The 22,246-nt window shown below is 45.7% G+C and overlaps 1 long non-coding RNA gene across 5 annotated transcripts in view; it reads left to right on the top strand.

The window, feature by feature from the left end:
- Positions 1–18,124, top strand: part of LOC146821210 (uncharacterized) — a 36,030-nt gene extending 17,906 nt beyond the window's left edge. For all 5 annotated transcript variants that reach the window (XR_014962682.1, XR_014962683.1, XR_014962679.1 and 2 more), the window contains 3 exons: positions 17,155–17,234; positions 17,350–17,453; positions 17,752–18,124. This is a non-coding gene — a long non-coding RNA (uncharacterized LOC146821210). The remainder of the gene's footprint in view (positions 1–17,154; positions 17,235–17,349; positions 17,454–17,751) is intronic.
- The last annotated feature ends 4,122 nt before the right edge of the window (positions 18,125–22,246 follow it).

Below are 22,246 nucleotides of genomic sequence, written 5' to 3'. Positions count from 1 at the left end.
TATTGCTTGGGACGGACACTGGCACCGGCCGCAGTCACAGCATAGCACTGCAGATTATTGACAGGCTGGGGTGTGACAACAGGTAAGTAATTTCTGGGCAAGGATAATCTCTCACTGTATTTGAGCCGACTTTTATTTATAATTTTCAGCAGCTACGAGAAGCCTCCGAATCCGAGCAATTACTCTTAACTCGGCTCTCCTCCTGCACTGAAATAACTTTTAAAAGTTTGTTCCAATCAAGATTCTACATTAACCACATGGGCTACGATGGCATTAAGCATGTTTTGTTTGTTGCATTAAATCCTCACGTGGGGATTATTGATCGACGAATGACATTTTTTTCACTCGTCGGTTATCACATTTTCATATGCTGCTTTTCGACTGTGGAACTACATTTATTCCCTCACAGCATCGTCGCTAAAGGCAGTGCATGTTTTTTATTGATCTTTAACGTGAATTTTGAGATTCGCTGGGTCTTGTGTTGCCTCTATTTTGTTTTTTATATTTGCAACAGAGGAAATCTGTGTTTTTTCCAACATGGCTTTAATTGTGGCTCCTGTATGTGATACAAAAAGGCTGAGTTATTTTTTGACTTTCCCATTCCATTTTGTTTGAACTATCATGTGTTGTGTGATTTTTTTGGCAGTTGCTATTGCCTAATTGATGTTTCAAAGCAATTTATTGATCATTAAAAGCAGATTCATTTTCTATTATCTTTGTTGTCGTGTGGGCTTTGAGGATAGTTTGGGTGTTAACCAAAGTGAGAGGTGAAACAACAAATACTCATTGTCCCATATCAACCCTCTATATTAACAAAAGCAGCTCCAGTGAGTATGTAACAGAGTGCTTGTTTGTATAGTTAGTTGATTAAAAATTGCTTTATTAACCTTCCTGCTTTCTCAAATTTGCTTGAAAATGCACAATTTGACCTTTCTTTATTTAAAATTTTCTCCATGGGTGGAAATCCCCCCGAAGGCTGTTCAAGTTCGCTCGCTCACCGCAGTGCAGTACCACAATCATTTTATGCCACACCACTTTCAAATGTCACCAGCCGCCCCTGCAATCCATGCACATGCCCTCCACATCTTTATCTCCTTTCATCTTGCCATAGTGATGAATGAGAAAGGCCCCACTTCCTCCCTTTATTTGACAACACACCACAGGGGTTGGGTTTAGGCTTCAGGGCACAGTTGCATCTTCAAATGTGTTGTATATCACGATTCTGTAGACCTCTCTACTTATTGGGGTCACCCTTAACATGTATATTTTCATGTATCGACCTCTAATACCAATGCTTAACCACATGTTGAAATATGTCTGAACTGGCACAGAACACACAAAGTCAGAATCACTTTTTAGGTCTTGCCTGGCGAAAAGCAGCGCAAGCGTTGCTCTCGTCAGAGACCTTTTGGATTCGATTCTCCCAAAGCCTTACATGCACGCGCAGGGATGGACAAAGATGGCTGCTCTTGCCATTTGCCCAAACCTAACCGCATGTGCGTGCATGTAAGGACAGCGGACAGTCCGCCGCCATCTTTTTAAACACATGTGCTTTCACTTTGAACGGAGTTTAAAGTGAAAGCACGCCACCATGCGTGCAGGCGTGCACTGCGCACCAGCCCGGCTGACCTCCCTTGTTAAGAGAAGGGGCTGCACATAAGGAGAGCACAAGGCACTGTGTGGCTGTTCGCAGTGAAGAAACAACAAATGTTGACATCGGGTATCATTAAAGCTATAGTTTTCCACGAATTGCCGTATAATTTACACCCTCTTTCTTACTTTAATCTCATTTTACGGAGATTTGATACAATTATGACATTTTGAGATGATGGGTTGAGAAATCTCTGGCTACCTTGAGGGCAAACAGAGATCCGACTGTTGCTTTTTCTAAAATGACAACTTGTGACCTCGGGAAGAAAGATTCGACATACACTGTGCAGGCTGCTGGTTCCCCTGTGTACACTGTGCAGGCTGCTGGTTCCCCCTGTTTAAATATCTTAGATCTTGTACTTGCAGTGTGTGCACAATGTGCGCACAGCTCGCCGAAAGTTACATTTAAGAAAGTGGCACTGTGAAGGGACGGTCATGAGCTTCTCTCTTGAGAATACGTTAACTCATGTGTCTATAATTTGGGTTCGCATGATTTAAAATGCACAGAGTGGGCAGCGCTCTGACTGGTGTTGGCGGGCAGTGGGGAGAGGCAGGCCCGGACTGGCAATGCCGGGCACCGGGCAATCCCCCGGGAGGCTGCCAGGGGTGGGGGCCGTTTTTTTGGCCGGGGGCCGGTTTTGTTGTTGGGGCCGATTTTTTTTTGTACACAGTCACTAGTACAGTAGTCAGTGACTCGTCACTACTGAACTCTGCAGCGCGGCGGCGTGCGTCTGCGTGACTCTCACTCTTTCCTCGCTCCGCGCAAAAACGTAATCAATCTCTGCTGCTAATCAAATAATGCATTGGAGTGCGAGTGCCATTTTATGGGGTGGGTCGTGGGCGCACGTGCAGCACGCAGATGTTTCCGCCCAGCGCCCGCCGCCGCGTCTGTGTGGTCTCTTAGTCTTCGTCAGTTCACCCACCTTAGGGGGATGGGGGTGGGCGCAGCTGTTGGTGACATGCGCATTAGGGCTTGCTCAATAAAAAGTGCGCGTGAGTGACCCGCATTCCAGAGAACTAAGCCAGACGACGAGAGAGGCCCTCTCTTGGCACCGTCCCCATAATTTAATTATTTCTAGCCCTGGCCCCTGCCTGTCCCAGTGTCCCTGCTGCCGACTGTCTGCTGGCCGCAGGTGAGTGTCATTTGCATTTTTGCACATTGTTTGCATTTGCAATCAGAAAATATATTACACAATACCACAGCAGAAGCCAGAAGATGCAGTGGGAGCGCGGGGTCAACGCGGGTAAATAACCGTAGGATCGAAGTACATGTAGGCAACTGCGGGAGGGGCAGAGCTGAAGTCTTAAGACCAGAGGGCCACAGTGGGGCAGGAACAAAACGTGCATTGTTTGTATTAGCTCCATTGTCATTTATGGGGGGCAAGTTATTGGAGACATCATTTCACATCGTGTGCGTGTCTGCTCGTTTTTATTGTTTGCCTTTGTAACATTAAGTTGACATTTCATCAAGAATGCTGTTCAGGTTATGTGTGGAGTTATTAAACATAGCGCTAAAATGACGAGGCCGGCGGCTTTTTCTGCACAGCCGCATCGCCCCATTTCTGTTTTCTCTTTTCTATGCGCTTTGCTGAGAGTGCCTCTACGCCCTGGTCTCTGGGGCTGCCCTGTGGGCCGGGCAGGGATTAAACAAAAGGTTTTTCCAAGTTTTGCTTTCTGCACCTCATGAGCGAACTGACAAATCTTACCTTTCTTGGAAATGTTGTACATTAGCTCATGTGCTGCAGAAAGTGTGATTACATTCAGACACAGGTGCACAGCTCTGATCTGGACCTGCGCAGGCGTTCAAGCGTAGGCCCGCGGGGCTTCATCATGAACAAGGTGCCGTGCACAAGAGGAGAAGAGAACTGTATTATGCCTGTTTTCAGTTAAACTGGAAGAGTTGTATAAATTAGAACATGAGCTGAACGACAGCATAGCTCGGAAGTACGTAGGTATGATTGCTATGGCGTTATTTTTATTGTATTTTTTATTGCAGTTTGCTATAGCGCGTACTCGACTCGAAGGTATGAAAGCATTTTACATGGGGAGATTAAGTGATTTGCCCAGAATCACAGGATGCTTGAGCGTCCAGCCAAATTCAAAGCTAGTTCCCCACTGCCACGATTTCTTCCAAACTGTGCTGTGCTACCTGCAACTCATTTACTAATTCAGAGTTTCAGCGAGTTTCTGAGTCTGGTATGCTCCTTACACAGGGCAAATACTTTCAATAACATGCACAGCGACACAATAAGCGAGGCAGCCCTCTTTATCAGCTGCTGCACTTCATAAATATAAAAAAAGATTTGTATGTTACTGAAGAGAAACTATTCTGAATAAAAAGAGCCCTTTATGTACTTTGCAAAACAGGTGCACAAAACAATCAAAGAATGACGTTCATCCACTTGGCAGGCCCTCTAAAATGTATCATAACATCAAATTTGTTGGCGCGTGTTGTTGACACTATCAGCTTCTAAATGGTATCGTATATCCTTCTGCTTCAGAGGAATTCTTCGAATGAGCAGGAAGTCGGTTACTTGTTATTGTTTTGCAACCCAAATGTATTGGAGCCCTTTACTTGAGCACCAGTCACATTACAAAGAAACACATTCATTTTTAGTAGGTGTAATAGAGCCAGCAGTCTAGTAGCTGGGGAGGGCGGAGCCCGAGGGTCAGGGGAAGAGGAGGAGTTACGAGGGGATAAGGCAGTTAGAGTAGGGACGAGGTGGAGAGAAGAGGTAAAGAATAAAGCTCCTGATAAACCTCAAAGGGCGTCTGTCATTATTTGTAGCACGATGCTACAACTGGCGACGAGGGTGGGATGAGCAAGCCCACACCAGTCACAGAGCCCTGGAGCGTGGTGAAGAACCGGACCTGCCTGAGGCGATTGAGCACCTCTGGATGCCACCAGTGACTACAGAAGTCGGGAGCCTACCCCGACCCTGCCTCGTGCCCCCAGAGTGAAGGAGAAGGTACCTGACGCTGGAGACGCTGTCTCCAAAAGCCTGCCTGTAAGCGCTGTTGAGCGCGCTAAAAACGAAGACTGAAAATCCCTCGCTGCCGGCTAATCTCACGCCCGATGCGTGAGCTTTGGCAGGGTCGGCGCGAAAGAAGAGCGGGACGCTGCAGAACAAGGCGGGAGCCCACCCCGACCTCACCTGGTAGCTGTCGCCGCCGTGAATGAGCAGGGACTGGAGGGTGCCACCCCTGAAGATGCCCGCCGGTGAGTCCAACTTGTAGTAGACTGAATGAGCCGGGAGAGAGCCTCGCGCGTGTGTGCAGGGACGGCGGCCATCTTGAAATCAGGCAGCTTTCGGGACACTCCCTTGGATATTGAAGAGCGGCCATTTTGAAGTCAGGCACCCAGTAAAATAAGCATTAACAAGTGCAAAATAAACAAGCACTGGTATGTGCAAGCAAGCAAGCAGTGGCAAAAGGAAATAAACAAGCATTGGCGAATGGATGTAAAATAAGCATTAACAAGTGCAAGCAAACAAGCACTGGTAGGTGCAAACCATCAAGCATTGGCAAAAAGGAAATAAACAAGCATTGGCGAAGGGGCGCGAAATAAGCATTAATAAGCGCAAGCAAACAAACATTGGGACGTGCCAGCAAACAAGCATTGGCAAGAAGAATTAAACAAGCATTGGTGAGCAGAAATAAACAAGTCTTTGCAAGAGCAAATAAACAAACATTGGTGAACACCCATCAAGAAGCAGGTCGTAACACAAGAAAGGAAACGAGACAACGACGCAATGGCGACCTCACCACAGCGGAAGTTCCTTGTTGCGGGAGGATCGCACCTGCGAGCCCCGGAATGCCTGACTGTGACCACAGGAGGGAGCATGGGCCCCAAGTGGCAGGAGTGGTTAGAGGATTTCGAGGACTACATTGAGGGATCCAAGGTGACGGAAGACGAAGAGAAGCTCATTGCCCTTCGCAATCTCGCAGGCCGAGAAATAAGCAGAATAATAAAGGATCTTCCGTCGGCTGAAACAGGGACATATGACGATGTGCGGAACGCACTGAACAAAAAATTCCTTCACAAAAGAAATGTCGATTACGAGCGCCATGCATTCCATCAAGCACGCCAAGGAAAGGAGGAGGCGATGTGTGCGTTCATCATGAGACTGCGACGGCTGTCAAGATACTGCGAGTTCGAAAGATTCTCGCCGGAGGCGGCCATCAAATCGCAAATTATTACAGGTTGCCACTCAGAGACACTTCGGCGACGGCTATTGAGGAAGCCTCATGATCTGGACGAGATTGAGGAGATGACTCGCATCTACGATCAGGCGGAGGAACACGCTGCCACCATTGAAACAGGTCACGTTGTCAGCCATGAGCAAGCGCATCGTGTTCAAGCACGCCCGAGTGACCGAAGTAAATACTCCCCGGAGAACAACTGGAGGTCCAGCACATCGTCCCACCAACGGCGTCCGGAGGATGGAAGAAAGGAGCTCAGGCGAAGAGATTGGAAGACAGAAAGGACGAAGAGATGTTACCGGTGTGGACGTGACTACCCCCATGCGGACACCTGTCCGGCCATGGGCCAACGGTGCAGGAAATGTGGGCGGTCCAATCACTTCGAGACAATGTGTGGGGACTATCACCGACACAGGCGGAGTGAACCGACGAGGTCGTCCCGCTCAGACACACGGAAACATCACGCACGAGCGGTTCAAGGAGAACTTGTGCGGTCCTCAGGCTCATCACATTCCAGCCGGGAATCCTGCAGGTCACGTTGGGGACGCCGATCCCCATCGTGGGACTCGAGATCATCTTCCTCCAAAGACTCGACCTACACGGTGGAACACTTGAACCTGATTGCGGATCCTGAGCAACTGAAGAAGTATCCACGCCTAAATATTAGAGTGGGGAATCATGACACCAAATTCATATGGGATAGCGGAGCCTCGCTGAACTATATTCCAAGCACGGAATATGAGAAAATGGTCCCGAAGCCCTCACTAACTTTCGCACCGGTCCGTGTTTTCACGTGGATGTCCAAAACACCACTCCCCTGTCTGGGTAAATTCCACACAATCCTCACCCGTGGTGGCATCACCATACCGGCAGTCATACACGTCATCAAGGGGCCGGAAGCCGACTGTCTACTTAGCCTCCCCACTGCGGAGCGTCTTCATCTGGTGGAAGTCTTATTCACAGCCAATGACAGTAAGAACTGTGCCAGCAAGCCTCCCAAATCACCTCCCAAACCGGGGAAGGCGGCGAACACGACTGACTACCTGTACCGCCACCCTCTGCCGTCGTCAGGATCCAAACAATTGACTGATGGGAAGTACATGGACGCCATTCAGGAAGTCACCGCCAAAGACACCATCTTGAAAGATTGTCACCCCTGTCAATCGACTAGCAAAAGCGATCCGCCGGCATCACTACAAATGACCACCCTACCCAGTGGAGCGTGGCAAGAAGTTACCCTAGACTTCCATGAACCGCTGCAGTCTGGAATATATGTGGTCGTCATCATTGACGAATATTCACAATTTCCCATTGCACAAGTAACATCGTCTACAAGTGTTTCCTGCACCCTCAAGGTGCTATACGAGATATTTGTAACATGGGGTATTCCCAAGGTAGTCAAAACTGACAAGGGATCGCCATTCAATGGTCACGAGTTCAGTGTTTTCGCGAAATACATGGACTTTGAGCACCGAACAGTTTCACCACTCTGGCCACAAGCGAATGGTCCCATGGAAAGGTTTGTGACTACTCTCAAAACGACATTGCAGCAAGTCACCGCAGGGAGGGGAGAACTGCAAGCAGCTCTGAACGAAGCTCTCAGAGCCTACAGGACAAATCCCCACTCAACCACCGGACAATGTCCTGCGACCCTCATGCTAGGGCGGACCGTGGGAAATCGGTCCCTGAGAAGGGAAAGTGCTCTGCAAGCGGTATCGCCAAATTGCATGCACCAGGAAATAGCTGGGACTGACAAGCCTGACAAGGATAGACTGAAACCGCATGCCAAGGCCAAGAGGAGGGCGAGGTCCCCATCCTTGCATGAATGTGATCATGTCTGTGCGAGCCAGGAGCAGCAGAAAAAAACTAATCCCCAAGTCCGTGACGAGCCATTAGCAACTATTCAGCACAAAGACACGATGCTGACGGCGGAATCCGAACGGTGCAGAACCCCCTGGAACATATCTCACGTCAAGGGGTATCTGCGAAACACAAAAGGGCCTGAGGTGAGGCTGACTGACACTTCAGCACCTGAAGAACCTGATCCTAGTGATACAGGGGGCAGAGGTCAGCAGAGTGAGTCCGTGCCAAGCGTGTTCGCTGGGACCACATCGTTGTGGACACGTCGAGATATTCAGCCACCCAAGAGACTCATCGAAGAGATGGACTAGAGCACTGTTGTTCTGTTATTTCATGAAGAAAAGGGGAGATGTAATAGAGCCAGCAGTCTAGTAGCTGGGGAGGGCGGAGCCCGAGGGTCAGGGGAAGAGGAGGAGTTACGAGGGGATAAGGCAGTTAGAGTAGGGACGAGGTGGAGAGAAGAGGTAAAGAATAAAGCTCCTGATAAACCTCAAAGGGCGTCTGTCATTATTTGTAGCACGATGCTACAGTAGGCACGGGGAGATGAAGTGATTTGCCCAGAATCACAGGATGTTGAGCTGACGCCGAGGCTCGAACCCGGTTCCCCAGCTCCAAAGTCGGCAACTCTGGTTGTTACGCCACATCCTCTCCTTTGACACAACAATGATAGACATCCACTGGGAAACAGCAGATTTAAAGGCGCTGTCCAGGAAATGATGTCAAGATAGGTCTCAGATCCCCATCAGACGTCAACAAACAAAATAGCATTCTAAAATGGCTACGTACGGTTTGTGCGGGTTAGTGATGCGGACTGGGTCAATAAAACCGTATTTTTTCCTCTTCTTTGGGTGGCCCGTTAAAATAGGCAAAAAAGCAGAATGGGAGTTGACAAAATGAAATTAAAGCAGATGGTGATCTGTTAACAGAGATTCTAGGCGGGAAATGCATGTTAACACTCAATTAAGGCCCACTCTGGGCCTTGGCCTATAACTTTTTGTTTATTCCCCGCCCAGTTTTGTGCCGGCAGCACAGGCGCACAGCACACTAGAGCCCTGGACCCTGAGTGTGGATTTATTTGTGAGCAGGCCTGCCTGCTTTGGTTCCTCCTCCCACGGGCCCCCGCTGCCCCCTGCAGTGCAGCACTGAATTCAAACCCTGATGAGCTCAGGTCAGATTTTGTAAAAATAGGTTTTCTTTTCATCAGGGTCAGGTGTTGTCTGTTGTTCGTGTGTGTGTCAGACTCCGAGCAGGGCCAGGCCAGCTGAAATGTTCCGAGCCAGCAGGCAGGATACATGTTGTGTGCTCCCTTTGGTGGCGCTGTGCTGCTGGACTCTTGGGGGCTGTAACTGGGGCAAAGGTTGGGGTCAGCAAGACTGCTTAAAATATATTTTTCAGCACAAGCCCAAACTTGGGGCTTGTGCAGAAAAATATATTTTAAGCAGACAGCAGGGCTTTCTAGTTTTTTTTTTCTTTCTTTTTTACACGAGTGAGTCGTTTTGTTTTGATTTCCACTGGCCACTGGTGTTGCCGCTGGCACTTGCCTCTTAGGCTAACGTGTACATTTCTAGGAGCCCTCGGTGCATTCCCTTGATGCTGGCTCAGTTGGTTCGTGACTTACATTTTTTTTAAATTGTTCGGACTTCAGTCCGAATTTCACAAGAAAGGAGTTTGTGCTGTTAAAATGCGCACTTGTGTGTTCACTGTTCAGTGTTCACTGTTCAGCGGATGGTTCACTTCTACAAGATGCAATCGGGCCACAGTGACGGTAGCTGCAGTTCCCAGTGTTCAATCTGACAGAAGTTTTCGAAAGAGACTTGCTGTTTCATAATACCCAATCCCTGTGTGTTCTATGATGTTTGTATTTCAATGTCTAAGGAACACAATATCCAGCTGAATAGTATTCGTGTTTTTTGGCCTCAGAAAGCTGACAAGGCAGGGTCTGCCTTTCATCGATTCCAATCTGTAACAAATTTGCTGCACAGAGTTCTCTACAGAAGGCGCAGTGTTAGGCAAATTACATCACCAATCCTCTGATGACATCACAGAGTTGATCTCTGATCCCAGCCCAAGCCCTTCAACAGCCTCCTACTTGCTCCTAAGGGCCCAGGGGCAGCAAGGGCAAGATCAGATGTGGAAGCTAGAACTGCTACCTCACACGGTGTGAGCGTGTGTCACACTATTAGCTCCCTTCACATGGTCGGCAAGAGCTGTTATCATAGTGCTAGACAAGGTGAGCTGGAAACCCTTGCATAAAGCAGCCTTCCAGCTTGTGTGTGGCGGCTCTGCATTGCTGACGTCCATAAAGGGGTTGCAACCTCCCTAGGAAATTAGTGGTAGCCTCTGAAGCTTGTGCTAGAGTTTTAGGGGAGAGGCTCCTTGTTTATGCCCCCTCCTCCTCCTCCTCTCTTATAGTGAAAAGTTTTTAAAGTCGTCAGGTGTGGGGCACTTCACACACTAATAGGTCCTTTAAAACCCTCCTTAGTTTCTTTTCTGCTCCTGCCTTCTCCATTAGCCCTGATGCAGGGGTAGAAACCAATAAGTGCAGTGCCACCACGAGTACCCAAGGGCACTTTACCACCACTAACCAGTGCTAAAGTGCTTGCGCTCTTTCCTTTCAAACATGGTCAAATTGGCTTACACCGAATTGGCAATTGTAAGTCCCTAGAAATGTGGTTCTACATGTACCCAGGGACTGTACATTAAATGCTGCTAGTGGACCTGCAACACTTATTGTGTCACCCACTTAAGTAGGCTATTTAAAGATGTGTCATGTCAAGGCCAGGGCCTTTGTGTTAATTTTTCATGCTTTCTGGCCAGGGTGCCATGCCATTTGAGACATTTCCATGCCTTCTGTCAGCCTGGGTGGTTATGTGTGACATTTCCATGCTTTCTGGCCTGGGTGCTTAATTATGTGGACTATTTCCTTAGTTTCTGGCCTCAGTGACCTGGAGCTGGAGGCTCATGTGAGACATTTCCATGCTTACTGGCCTGAGTGCTTGCTCGCTACACACCATGTGGGGGGGCTGGTCTCACTTTTACTTTTTTCTCTCTGATTCACTTCTTGGGTCTATTTTTGGTGCTCTCTGAAAGAATGTCTATGGGTACATATGACTGGGTGGGTAACCTGGTGCTCTTTAAGGTCATCACCTACTATTTACTGTGCTTTGAAAGTTGATACAATTGAATATGTAATGATAGATGTGCTGTAAAATTCACCATTTTGATTTGCCGTTTTCCAAAATTTTCTTGGGGGGAGATAGTGGTCGGGCTCGCGTTCTGCTCGCGCTCGCTACGCGCCGGACGGGGGCTAGTCTGCCAAAATTTGCCAGGGCTGCTTTCAGTTCCCAGTCCGGCCCTGGGGAGAGGGAGTGCGATCCGAGCTGTGCCCTCTTCCCTTTGCAGAGTGCTGTCATAAATAAGCATTGGTACACTCACCTCTGTCAACCATTTCACCGGGCCTGTTTTCATCTCACTGTCTCGCCTCGCGCCCTGCTCCGTGCCTGTGATACGGGCCGCGAGCCGTCCCTGCCGTCACTCACTATAGTTTCAGTAGCATCTGTATCTGAGCGCACCATAAATCTCCTTAAACGTTCAAACCATGCAGGGGATCCCCGAGGATTGAATTACGCACCAAGGGAGGCTTAGCCTGGGTCATTGTTGTAAAATATATTTTATTGAAGTGCAGATATGTTCCGAGGCATTTCTCTGCGTGAATCGGACCCCCCACCCCTTTCTTCCACAGTTATGCTCATAGTGGCCAGTACGGAAAGGTGAAGGCCCAGCATAGCTGAGGTAGCGGCGCACTTATGAAGGACCTATGGTTCTGCCCTTCATGAGGGTGCTTTGTCTCTAGTGGCCACGGTGAGGCGCTATGAGTCAGAGAGCGGCAATGCCTCTGGGAGGTTGCGCTGTTTCCTGCCCGAACTTTCAAAAGAAAAAGGGGAAAACCCATACTAACCCTTTGGTGTCTGGGTACTTAAACAGGTAGACAGGAAAAACTAACACCTAGGGATTAATAATATAACTATGTTATGGTGACGAGAAAAATCAAATATCTCCTCCCTTGAGTTAATTAATCCTCAAAAATAGACTATGTTCTCTTTATTTTCACTAGTCATACATAGAAAATCCGACCCAACAATGAATATATCTTTCCTTAGATCTGCATCTAAGTGTATTTATTGTTTTATATTTCACCAAACATATATAAGAAGATTAATCTTTTAGACATATATACAAAAACATTTGTAATATTTACATTCTTTTCTCGAAAAAAATCAATACACATATACATCTATACGACCCTATACTTGAATTTGGATGCTTGTAGGATTAATCTGTTCCAGCATTCCTTTGTAATGAAGAACAAACCAAAATGAGAACTCTAGAGATCTTTTTTCATTTTGATCTCTACTTTCTTAAAAAGGATGCTGGTAAACGCGAGGAAGTTTGACGAGGAGTTTGGACGAGAAGATTTGGAATAATAAGAGCCGACGTTTGTGGTCGTCTATTGTCCCGCAGGGATTTCTTGATAGGAACTAAGGCTATCACGGGCGTACAATTTAAGTCCTTTTGAAAAGTCATGATTTTCCATTGAATGAAAGCTTGGAGAAGTCCATTACGAATATATTTTTACGAGACACCTCGACAGCACGGATTCCATTAGTGAATTTTGATGAAATCGAATATACGTGTACCCTAGTCCTGATGAGGCCTTAAAAATTCTTTGGGCTGAAACGCGTCGACAACGAATTGGAAGACATCCAGTTAATTGATTAAATTTTGTTTTGATTGATGTCTAGCGGAGTACTTTTAAGAAAGTAGAGATCAAAATGAAAAAAGATCTCTAGAGTTCTCATTTTGGTTTGTTCTTCATTACAAAGGAATGCTGGAACAGATTAATCCTACAAGCATCCAAATTCAAGTATAGGGTCGTATAGATGTATATGTGTATTGATTTTTTTCGAGAAAAGAATGTAAATATTACAAATGTTTTTGTATATATGTCTAAAAGATTAATCTTCTTATATATGTTTGGTGAAATATAAAACAATAAATACACTTAGATGCAGATCTAAGGAAAGATATATTCATTGTTGGGTCGGATTTTCTATGTATGACTAGTGAAAATAAAGAGAACATAGTCTATTTTTGAGGATTAATTAACTCAAGGGAGGAGATATTTGATTTTTCTCGTCACCATAACATAGTTATATTATTAATCCCTAGGTGTTAGTTTTTCCTGTCTACCTGTTTCCTGCCCGAAGGCACAAGCAAAAGAACTCCAAATAAACAATGCCAACCGCCTTTCTTCTTCATTGTCAAATATAAATAGAAATACATTTACAACATATTCTTACACATAAATATAAACTATCTGTGCCTGGTGTCGGGTCGACTAAATATACAAATACTTGGCACTAAATGTCCCATGCTATATGCTCTGAGGATATTCCTTGCAAGTCACTGGAGTTCAGGGACTGCACCAAAGGCCTGGTTCCTTTATAAAGTCACGGAAATTCGAGGTGACTCTGCTGTGTGTTTCAGCAGCTATGTCGTTGTAGAGGTTAGTTTATTCCTTATATCTCATGGTCACGCCATCATTCACTCCCCAGCTCACTCTCAAATATTTGGTCTCTTGCCATTTAATTAAGGCAATATCATGACTGCAGAAATATGGACTCATTGTGACTTCTCTTCTGTGGAAATAAACACGCCAATATGGACCGTATTTTTGCTCAGAAAATATATATAAAGAAGTTTGATGAAAGATATTTCGGAAGCTGGTTTTTAGAAATTCTGGTAACATGCAGGCGGATTCCCTCGTTTTAGTATTGATCTCCCGCAGCTCAACAAATGCCATTGCTTTGCTATACAATACCATTAGCAAAGCAAATGGCTTTAACTTAATAAAAGGCGAGACCTATTGCATTTTCAATGCTTGTCCTATTATTGCACTCGCCTGCGATGGACAAAATGTAGCTGTGGCCTTTTTGCCGATATTGAATAAAACGCCCTTAAGAATGCAAGTTTTCGGCTTCTTTCTGATTCACTGTATGTCCTCTGTGCCATTAAAGGGGCCATACAGTATAGAGAAAAAACACACTTCAAATTGCTCAGTCCTGCATCGCTTACAATCTCCAACAATATTAGCTCTAGAAGGTTGCTTTTTTGAGGAAGTCAGCTTGTGCTTCGAGACTTGTTGTGACACTATTCATCAACTGGGTCCTTTAAGGGGAATGCAAACAGGGAAGCGACTGTCATGGAGGATATGAAGATAGGAACAAGATTGCTACCTTCAAGTTAGCAATGTTAAATGTGTCTGTGCAGCTCTACATTCCTGACCTCAGCCATCGGTAATTAAATGCACCTGTACCCGCCTTATGCTTTCTACACCATGAGTTAACAAGCATTTGCAATGCAATAGGTCTCGCATTTACCCGAGTTTGAGCTATTGGCATTGTAAATGACAATCCCTTTTATTTATGTTTTGTTTATATTTGGTTAAAACATAAATACAAGGCATTGTCATTTACAATGCTAATAGCTTAAACTCCCACAAAAGCAAGACCTATTGCATTGCAAATGCTTGTTAATGGGAAGCCAGTGAAGCTACGAGAGTAACATCTTGCAATCTCTTTGGAGTACTAGAGTTATAGCTGTGACATGAAAGCTGAAGGAGGACAGTTAGAGTGTAGCACCTTGAAGGCATAACATAATTCTACCTGTCTATTTCCTTATTGAAAACCCTTTGCAATACAGAGCACACAAAGAATGAATATGTCCAATTCCCAATCTCTTTGTCATGATCACTGGAAGAGGCCCACAGCTCTAAGCATGGGGCAATGCATTAGAAATACATTCGATTTGGTACACTAGCAGAGAAGTGGTCTAATAGTGTTTGACAGCTATGGTCACATGTACCAGCTCCTACCCAGGTATTACCAGTTAGTGTTTCCACAGCTAGAATGTGCCTTTGTTTTTAGTACCACTGATCGAGAGATGGTGGCCCCTCCCTTTCCAGTTACAGCAATAGCTGATTTGGTTGCTCCAAAGATTACCACAGTGCAGCCCTATCACTCTCTCCCAAACCCCCTAGTGTCCGCTAACGTAGACCCAAGTTAACCACTCCTGGCTCACATGGGAAAGGGTAGGTCAATGTAAATTTAATTGGCACCTGCATCCAGCAGCGGCTACTTCGCTGTGGCGGAATTGCATCGCCCCCCCCCGCGACCTGCTTTATCATCGTTTTCTTTAGCTTGTGCCGGGGCTTGGGGTGGGGCCAGGGTGATGATAGGCTGGAGGGGATTGGTGAACTCTACCTACATGGCACATGTGGTTTTTCGCCGGCCGTTTCCGACTGGCCAAAAACCACAAGCGCAGTTAAGCTCTCTCCAATTGCTGGTGGTTGGAGCGAGCAGGCACAGACTCCCAGTCTGTCCTGGAGCATACATCATCGGCGCTCAGGCCAATCCTGAAGCTGCTCTCAGGCATGAGAGCATCTTCTGGATTGGCCGCAGGGCATGCTAGGAGTCTGTGCTTACCTGCAGCTGCGGAGAGGAGCGGTAGAGCGTGACACGATGCTGGAGGGCTGCAGGTAAGTTTTATTATTTTATTTTTTTGTCTCTCTCATCTCCCGTCCCCCCCCCACATCCCCAGCCCCCTGCCTCACCCCACCTGTTTTCTCCAATACCGTCGCTCCTGCATCTCTGCCAGAATATCGCCTGGTATGGACATGACCACCATGTTTGCAGCAGATCTTCTGAATGATCACATCTTCTTTGATACATAGGGCTGATAGAATAGTAAATCCAGTGTAGTTTAGTTGGGGTCTATTACCAGACAAAACATGTAATGAACCTCCGTATACTCTGCGTTATTCTTGCTCTTGTCCATGCCTCTGTGCAGTCTGTCCCATTCTGTATGAGTAAGTTCTCTACTCACATACTGTTACTATTTAAAGCAGGGTAAAGAACAGTTGTACAATTTTTTTGTACAGTACAGATATGTCTGTCATAATCCAGGGGGTAACAAGCCTCTGTCCCAGAGTCCTGGGTTACCAGGGTATAGACTCCGGTGTCCACCGGGAGAACTAGGCCCTGGGTGCCCCATGTGTACCTGGTCCTGCATTCTCTAAGGGCCTATAGTCTTGGGTGCCTCAGGGGTACCGGGTGCTTTGTCCCCTCAGGGCGACAGGGTCTTGTGTCCCCTGGTGGTTACTGAGTCCAGGGTCCTCAGAGAATCTGGGTCCTGGATGTCCAGGGGTTACCGGTCCTGGGTGCCCCAGTGTTAATATGTCCTCATTACCCCAGGTTTACCTCGTTCCTGGTCCCCATTAGGGACTGAGCCTAGGCCATCTGGGGTTACAAGCATCCCAGAGACTCGATCACCTGGGATACCAGGTCCTGGTTTCCCAGCAGATAACATGTTCTCATTGCGACATATATATTCTGTTCCTTAGGTTCCCAGGGGTGGTATTTCCTGGGTTGCACAGGGGGTACACCAGAGGTACCAGATCCTAGGTTTCTTGGGGGTACATAGTCTTGAGTGCTCTGGGGGAACTGGTCCTGAGGCCCCCTGAGGTACTGAGTCCAGGCTGTCCCAGGGGTGCCCCAGGATACTGGGTTTGGTCCCCTAATGGTACCCAGTCATGGGTGCCGCAGAGGTTACTAGGTCCTTTGTCCCCTTGGCCTTCTGGGTCTGTGAGGGTTCCTGGTCTTGGCTGCCCCCCCAGGGTTACTAGTGTACTGGGGCGAAACCCTAAGGATTCAGGGTTCTCAGTGCCCGAGGAGTACTATGTCCTCATCCCCCAGGGGTACTGTGTCCTGGGTCGCTCGAGGATAACCGAGTTCTGGGTCCCCTGGGGGTTTTGGGACCTACAAGGATTGCTAGTCGTAGAAGCCCCAGGAGTACTGAGGGAGCATCCCCTGAAGGCAGTGACCCCTGGGCCCCTAGGGTTTTCGGATCCTAGGTCTCTAGAGAGAACAACGTCTTGAGTGCCGTGGGAGTACCACATGCAGGCTCCACTGGGACTAACTAGACTTGGTTGCACCTGGGGGACTGGGTCTGCTTGTACAGGTGGAATCAGGTTCTTAGTCCCCTGAGTGAACCTACACATGAGTGCTTCAGGGGTACCAGCCACCGGCCCCCCTGGGACATCTAGTATTGGGTGCCCTGGGGGTGCAGGTGTTTATGTGGCATTGTTATTGCAGATGCTGGGCAGCTTGAAAACCCCTATACAGCATTGACGGGGCGCTGCTTCGTGTTAAAAATCAGGAATCTTTATCGCTTGGCGGGCCATAGCTCCTGTGGCTGAAATTATACAAAGTGAGAATGAAGGTATAAAGATTCCTTTGGATAATATAGCATGCTGGGACAAATTGAGTACTTCATGAGATTAAAATATGTAAATTGTGTATATATATCTTTTTTTATTTGCAGTGTAACCAGTGAGGCTCTGTCCCCTGTTTGTTACATACACTCAAAGTCTGCTAAAAGAACAAGAAAAAGAATACACTAAGGTGAAGAATAATATCTGTTTTTTTGGGGTGGTTGCATAAAGGAAAACTAGCATGTTTGGATGTTGAGTGCTAACCATGTCCAATTCCAACACATCTTGTATCTTGTATCTTCTAGGGAATTTATTAACGCCCCTAGTGCCATATTTATTGTTGTGACCGCACGAAAAAGGAAACGGTCTTTAGGGAGAGAAAGACCTCCTTGTACACACTCTTTATCCGGTGGGTAACACCCAAGATAAATATTATTATGAGTTTATTTGATGAGAAATGTGAAACTTGGTTTGCTAGAAGAAAAAAGTGGTTTGCATGGTTATGCTTTAAAGCAAGTGTGTGTTTTTTGTGGTTGGCACCATTAATTGAACCGAGATTGTAATATGAATGTTCAGAATTATGTTTAATGAAATGTTTTTAAGGACATTGTTGATAAAATGTTTAAATGATTAATGAAATATAATATAAAGAAATATGTGACTATTTCATGGTTTTAAACATGTGATTTTATATTGATTTTTTTTAGATATATGTGGTGGGAGACATTGTATGAAATTCTTAAAGCCTGAAGAAGGTGGTGAATCTAATTATACCACGAACCGCGTCGCTTGCTTTGGTTAAGAAAAGCACGCAAGTAATATCTGGTTTGGATAGCTAAGGACAAAAGGAAGAACGTGATCTAATATTATTTTAGGGTCACCAAAGATATCCGACTACACACTTGGAGTGTTTATACAATTAATTTTGTCATTGAAATTGGTTTAAATAAGCTTGATATATTCTCCCTGTTTGTGCAATGAAATATTTTTAATGTGTGTTTTGGATATATATATGTTTTTTAAAGAAACCTTTTTTACATTTATTGAATCTATAAGGATCCTAAAAATAAAAAAAATATAGAATTTATATTATGTTTTTGGTCTCTATTTGGTGCTAATCAATGGGATGTTGAAGTAATTGTGGTATGTTTTAAGAAAAGAGTCCAAAGGGATTGCTTTTTTGATGGAAGTGTCCTAATGGAAACAGTCCAGCCCGAACTGCCAAGCCAGGTCTTCCCTTGACCGGAAACAAGCATCCTGGGACTGGTTTCGGTGTAACACCCCTCATCAGCCAGGCTAGCTTGATTCCAGTGGCAAAGTGAGCAAGGGACCCACGTCTGGGCATACCCTGCCAACTTAGGGCAAACAAAGCAAACACAGGGAGATGATGGACAGAGGGCTGAAACTTTTCAAACTCTCACCCCAAATTATATGGCCATTTCCCATGAGAAAGCGGTGGCTGGCTTGCATCTTGTGAAATAAGATTTCTTTAAACCTATCAGGACATGCTTTGCTGGCTTTCTGATAACATGTAGTTATACAAGACTGTCATTCTTACCATGGTTTTTTAGAGGTAGCTGAACCTATTCAAATAGATCCAAAAGTTGATACGTCATAGCACCTTTTGTTTGGTCATGATAATACTTAAGGGCTCTCTCTAAATCTAGGGTAATTGATGAGTCCACTCATCTCGTGACGAAGAATTAGAGAATAAGCTGATATGAAAGAAAAGAGGGGTGAGTTCTCAGTATTTTTATTGTCCAAAAGAAGTAAAGTCATACAATCAAACCAAGAGAACAAAGCATAATACAAAAACAGAGACAAAACAAGCAAAAACCAAAACGATGAGAGTTCTCCTGAGCTATTTTCATATACAAATATCCCTATGACACTCAGCAGGCTTTAATCAAATGTTTTACAGCTCTTCTAAACAGCCCCATATAGACCTGTACTTTCGTAAAGCTTGAATACCCCTGGCTTAGTCCAGCGCTTTTTCCCTTACACCAGTTTCACCAAGAATTAGCAACCATTCCATCTCCGTAGGGGGATTCGGAGAGATCCAGGCTCTAGCTATCGCCAACCGGATAGCGACTAGCATAATTGTCAATATAGGCCTATTCCGACCACAGTCTTCCTTATACCCTAACATCTTTTCAGTTGTTGAAAACATGAAGTCCCCGCCAAGTCTATAGCTAATTGCTTCTGATATCTTATCCTAAAACAACTTTAAGGCAGGACACATAACAAACATATGAACAATATATAACCCGCATTTAGGGCAGTTCTGACGTGTCCCTCCATAAATCCCTCCCCATCCAACCCCACCTTGAGACCATCTGACGATCCTTTCCGGTGTATAGTAAAGCAGGCAAAGTGTCAGAAATTGCTGCAACTGTAGGTTCACAGAGTGTACAGATCGAGCAATCGTATCCAAAGCAGTCTTCATATTCTCAATAGCAATCTTTTCCCCAAAAATCTCACTCCACTTAAATGCAAATTTCTCACATCCCTCTGGTCTATTCTGACAAAGGATTTGATACGCCTTACTGATGATGGCCTGCCGGTTCTCAGCGTACATACGCTCCTACATATCTGACCCGACAACACTCCGGACTGCTAAGTTTCTAACGAAGTAGTCCCTAACCTGTAAATGTTTAAGAAACAGACGTTGAGGGATATTAAATATCAACTGGAGATCCTCAATTTCTTTTAAAGCCATTAGAGTCAAATAGTTGTCCCAAGGAATGCACCCCATACCTAGCCCACTGGCCAGCCGTACCATCCTGAAAAATTCTGGGCAGTATTGGGTTGCCCCAAAGAGGGAGTCTGCTATGTACAAGAGATAGAGAAGGTCTAATTTTAATGCCCTGCCAGATAAGTACACAATCTCTAATAGTCTTAAACCGTACACGTTTAAAATAGTTGGGGTCATTAATTCGATATAAGAACATCTGGCTCTCACCCCCAAGAACCAACCAATGCCAAAAGTCAGTTTGCTCAGGGTTCAAAAGACTACGTAGGCGACCAACAAAAGCAGCCCAAAAATAAAGTTTGAAATCAGGGAGATCCAAGCCACCTTGATTATAAGGAAGCTTCATCAATCCAATAGCACGTCTTGACTTCTTATAGCCCCCAATGAAGCTGCTCAAGACCCCATCTAGCTTCTTAAAAAATGCATTAGGAATTCGCAGTGGGATGGAGCTCAAAAGATAAAGAAACTTGCGAAGTATCTTCATTTTTTTAACATTGCATCTGCCTAAGATGCTAAGTGGAAGCTTGTGCCACACCTTCAGTTGTTTAGTAACATGGTTAGCAAAAGAGACATAGCTTAGTGAATGTATAAGCTCAATTTTAGATGAGATTTGTACCCCGATATATGTAACCCTCGGGCAGGCCCCTTCAATTGGAGCTTCCGACGGGAAGTTAAGCAGGACTTGAGTTTTATTGCTATTCACCTTATAGCAAGAGAAGCGTCCAAACCGCTTAGCCTCACTGTTAATATTTTCTATAGCCTCCTTTGGCTTCTCCGTAAAAACAGCTATATCATCGGCATATGCCGTAAGTTTGAGGGGACGCTGTTCAATATTCAACGGGCAAATCAGATTGTTAGCCAGCAGTGCCCGAATAAATGGCTCTATATAAAGAGCAAATAAAAGAGGGGAGTGGGGACAGCCCTGTCGCGTTCCGCACCTGATAAAAAAGGGGATGGTTTGAATATTTGAGTACTGTAGCCTAGCCATCGGATTGTGATACATAGCCTCAACCAGTTTCCCAAAGTTTGCCTGACCCCCAGATGCAGTAAGTGTTGCCCAGAGTACTCCCAGGCCACCCGGTCGAATGCCTTTTCTGCATCCAATAAGACCATGCCCAGTTCAGTTTTTCACTTCCCCGCTGCATCAAAAGCTGCTATTGTCGTGTTAACATGGGCAGTAGTATCTCTCCCATGAATAAACCCATGCTGCTGGGGTGAAACCAGGTTGGCCATCATTGGAGCTAGCCGGGTGGCCAATATCTTAGCAAACACCTTTGCATCTGCATAAATTAAAGCGATTAGGCAGTACGGAGCCTGTTCCTCTGGATCTTTATCTTTAAAAAAAAAAGATTATGTTAGCCATAGTCCATGAATCTGGAACTCGTCCCGTGATCCATACTTGAGAGATCACATCCCGCAGCACCGGGGCTAGGAGGCTTTTACAACACTTAAAGAGCTCTGCCGGAAGGGCGTCATCCCCCGTCGCCTTCGCCGATGATAGCCTCCCTATCGCCTCCAAAACTTCCTCCAGTGCAACCTCCTGCTCTAATAGCAGAGAATTTTCTTCTGTCAGAGTCGGCAGATTACTCCCTTATAAATAACGCTGCATATCAGTTAGGTCTTGTGCTGGATCAGGGGAATACAATTGCTGATAGAAAATAGAAAACTGATTAGCTATCTCCTGGGGGCGTCTATAAAGAACGCCTCCCTCGCCCTTTATAGCCTTAATCTTAGTTTTAAGGCAGTTCTCCATAAATTGATGGGCTAAAACCTTCCCTATCCTATCCCCATATTCATATGGTAGAGTATTATGTTTGATAAAGCACGCCGCTACTTTTTTCTTTTAAAACCCTATTTATCGCTGCCTTCTGCTCCAGAAGAGAAACATACAAAAGATCCTGGTCTGGCTTTTGCAGACGAACAGCCTCGGCATGCTGAAGTTCACAGCTGATAAGCATCTTTAGTTTGTCTCTCCCATTCACTATTCTGTTGACGGACGAACTGCTGAGTGACCCCCCTAATAAATGCTTTCATAGCATCCCATACAATGTTGTACCTCCTCCCAAATGTGTATTAGCGGTAATGCTACTGTTAGGGGGTATGAGCACCACTTTCTGGGTGAGAATTGTCAGCTGTATCTTCTGGTATGTTGTGAAACTCAATAAAAAAATATGTTAAAAAAAAAAAATAGCATCCCATACAACCCAAAGCGGGGCAGACCCTATATTATCTGTAAGTTGCTTTCCAAGGTACACAATGTAGAACATCTTTCAGTTGAAGGCATATGAAGACATGTTTGCCTGATTCTCAGCCTCTTTCAGAATGTTAATGTACTCACAAGGCAGATGCAAACTAACGTGTCGGAGGCATTCAGGAGAGAAGCATCCAGTTCAATGAGGTTGGAAATGAAGTAGAAGTCTTGGGAAGCAAATCAGATCTGTGTGGTTTCT

Source organism: Triturus cristatus, chromosome 6 (genome assembly GCF_964204655.1).
Source record: "Triturus cristatus chromosome 6, aTriCri1.1, whole genome shotgun sequence".
Classification (NCBI taxonomy): domain Eukaryota; kingdom Metazoa; phylum Chordata; class Amphibia; order Caudata; family Salamandridae; genus Triturus; species Triturus cristatus.
Note: the sequence above shows the minus strand (reverse complement) of the source record. Positions and strands in the feature narration are given on the sequence as shown.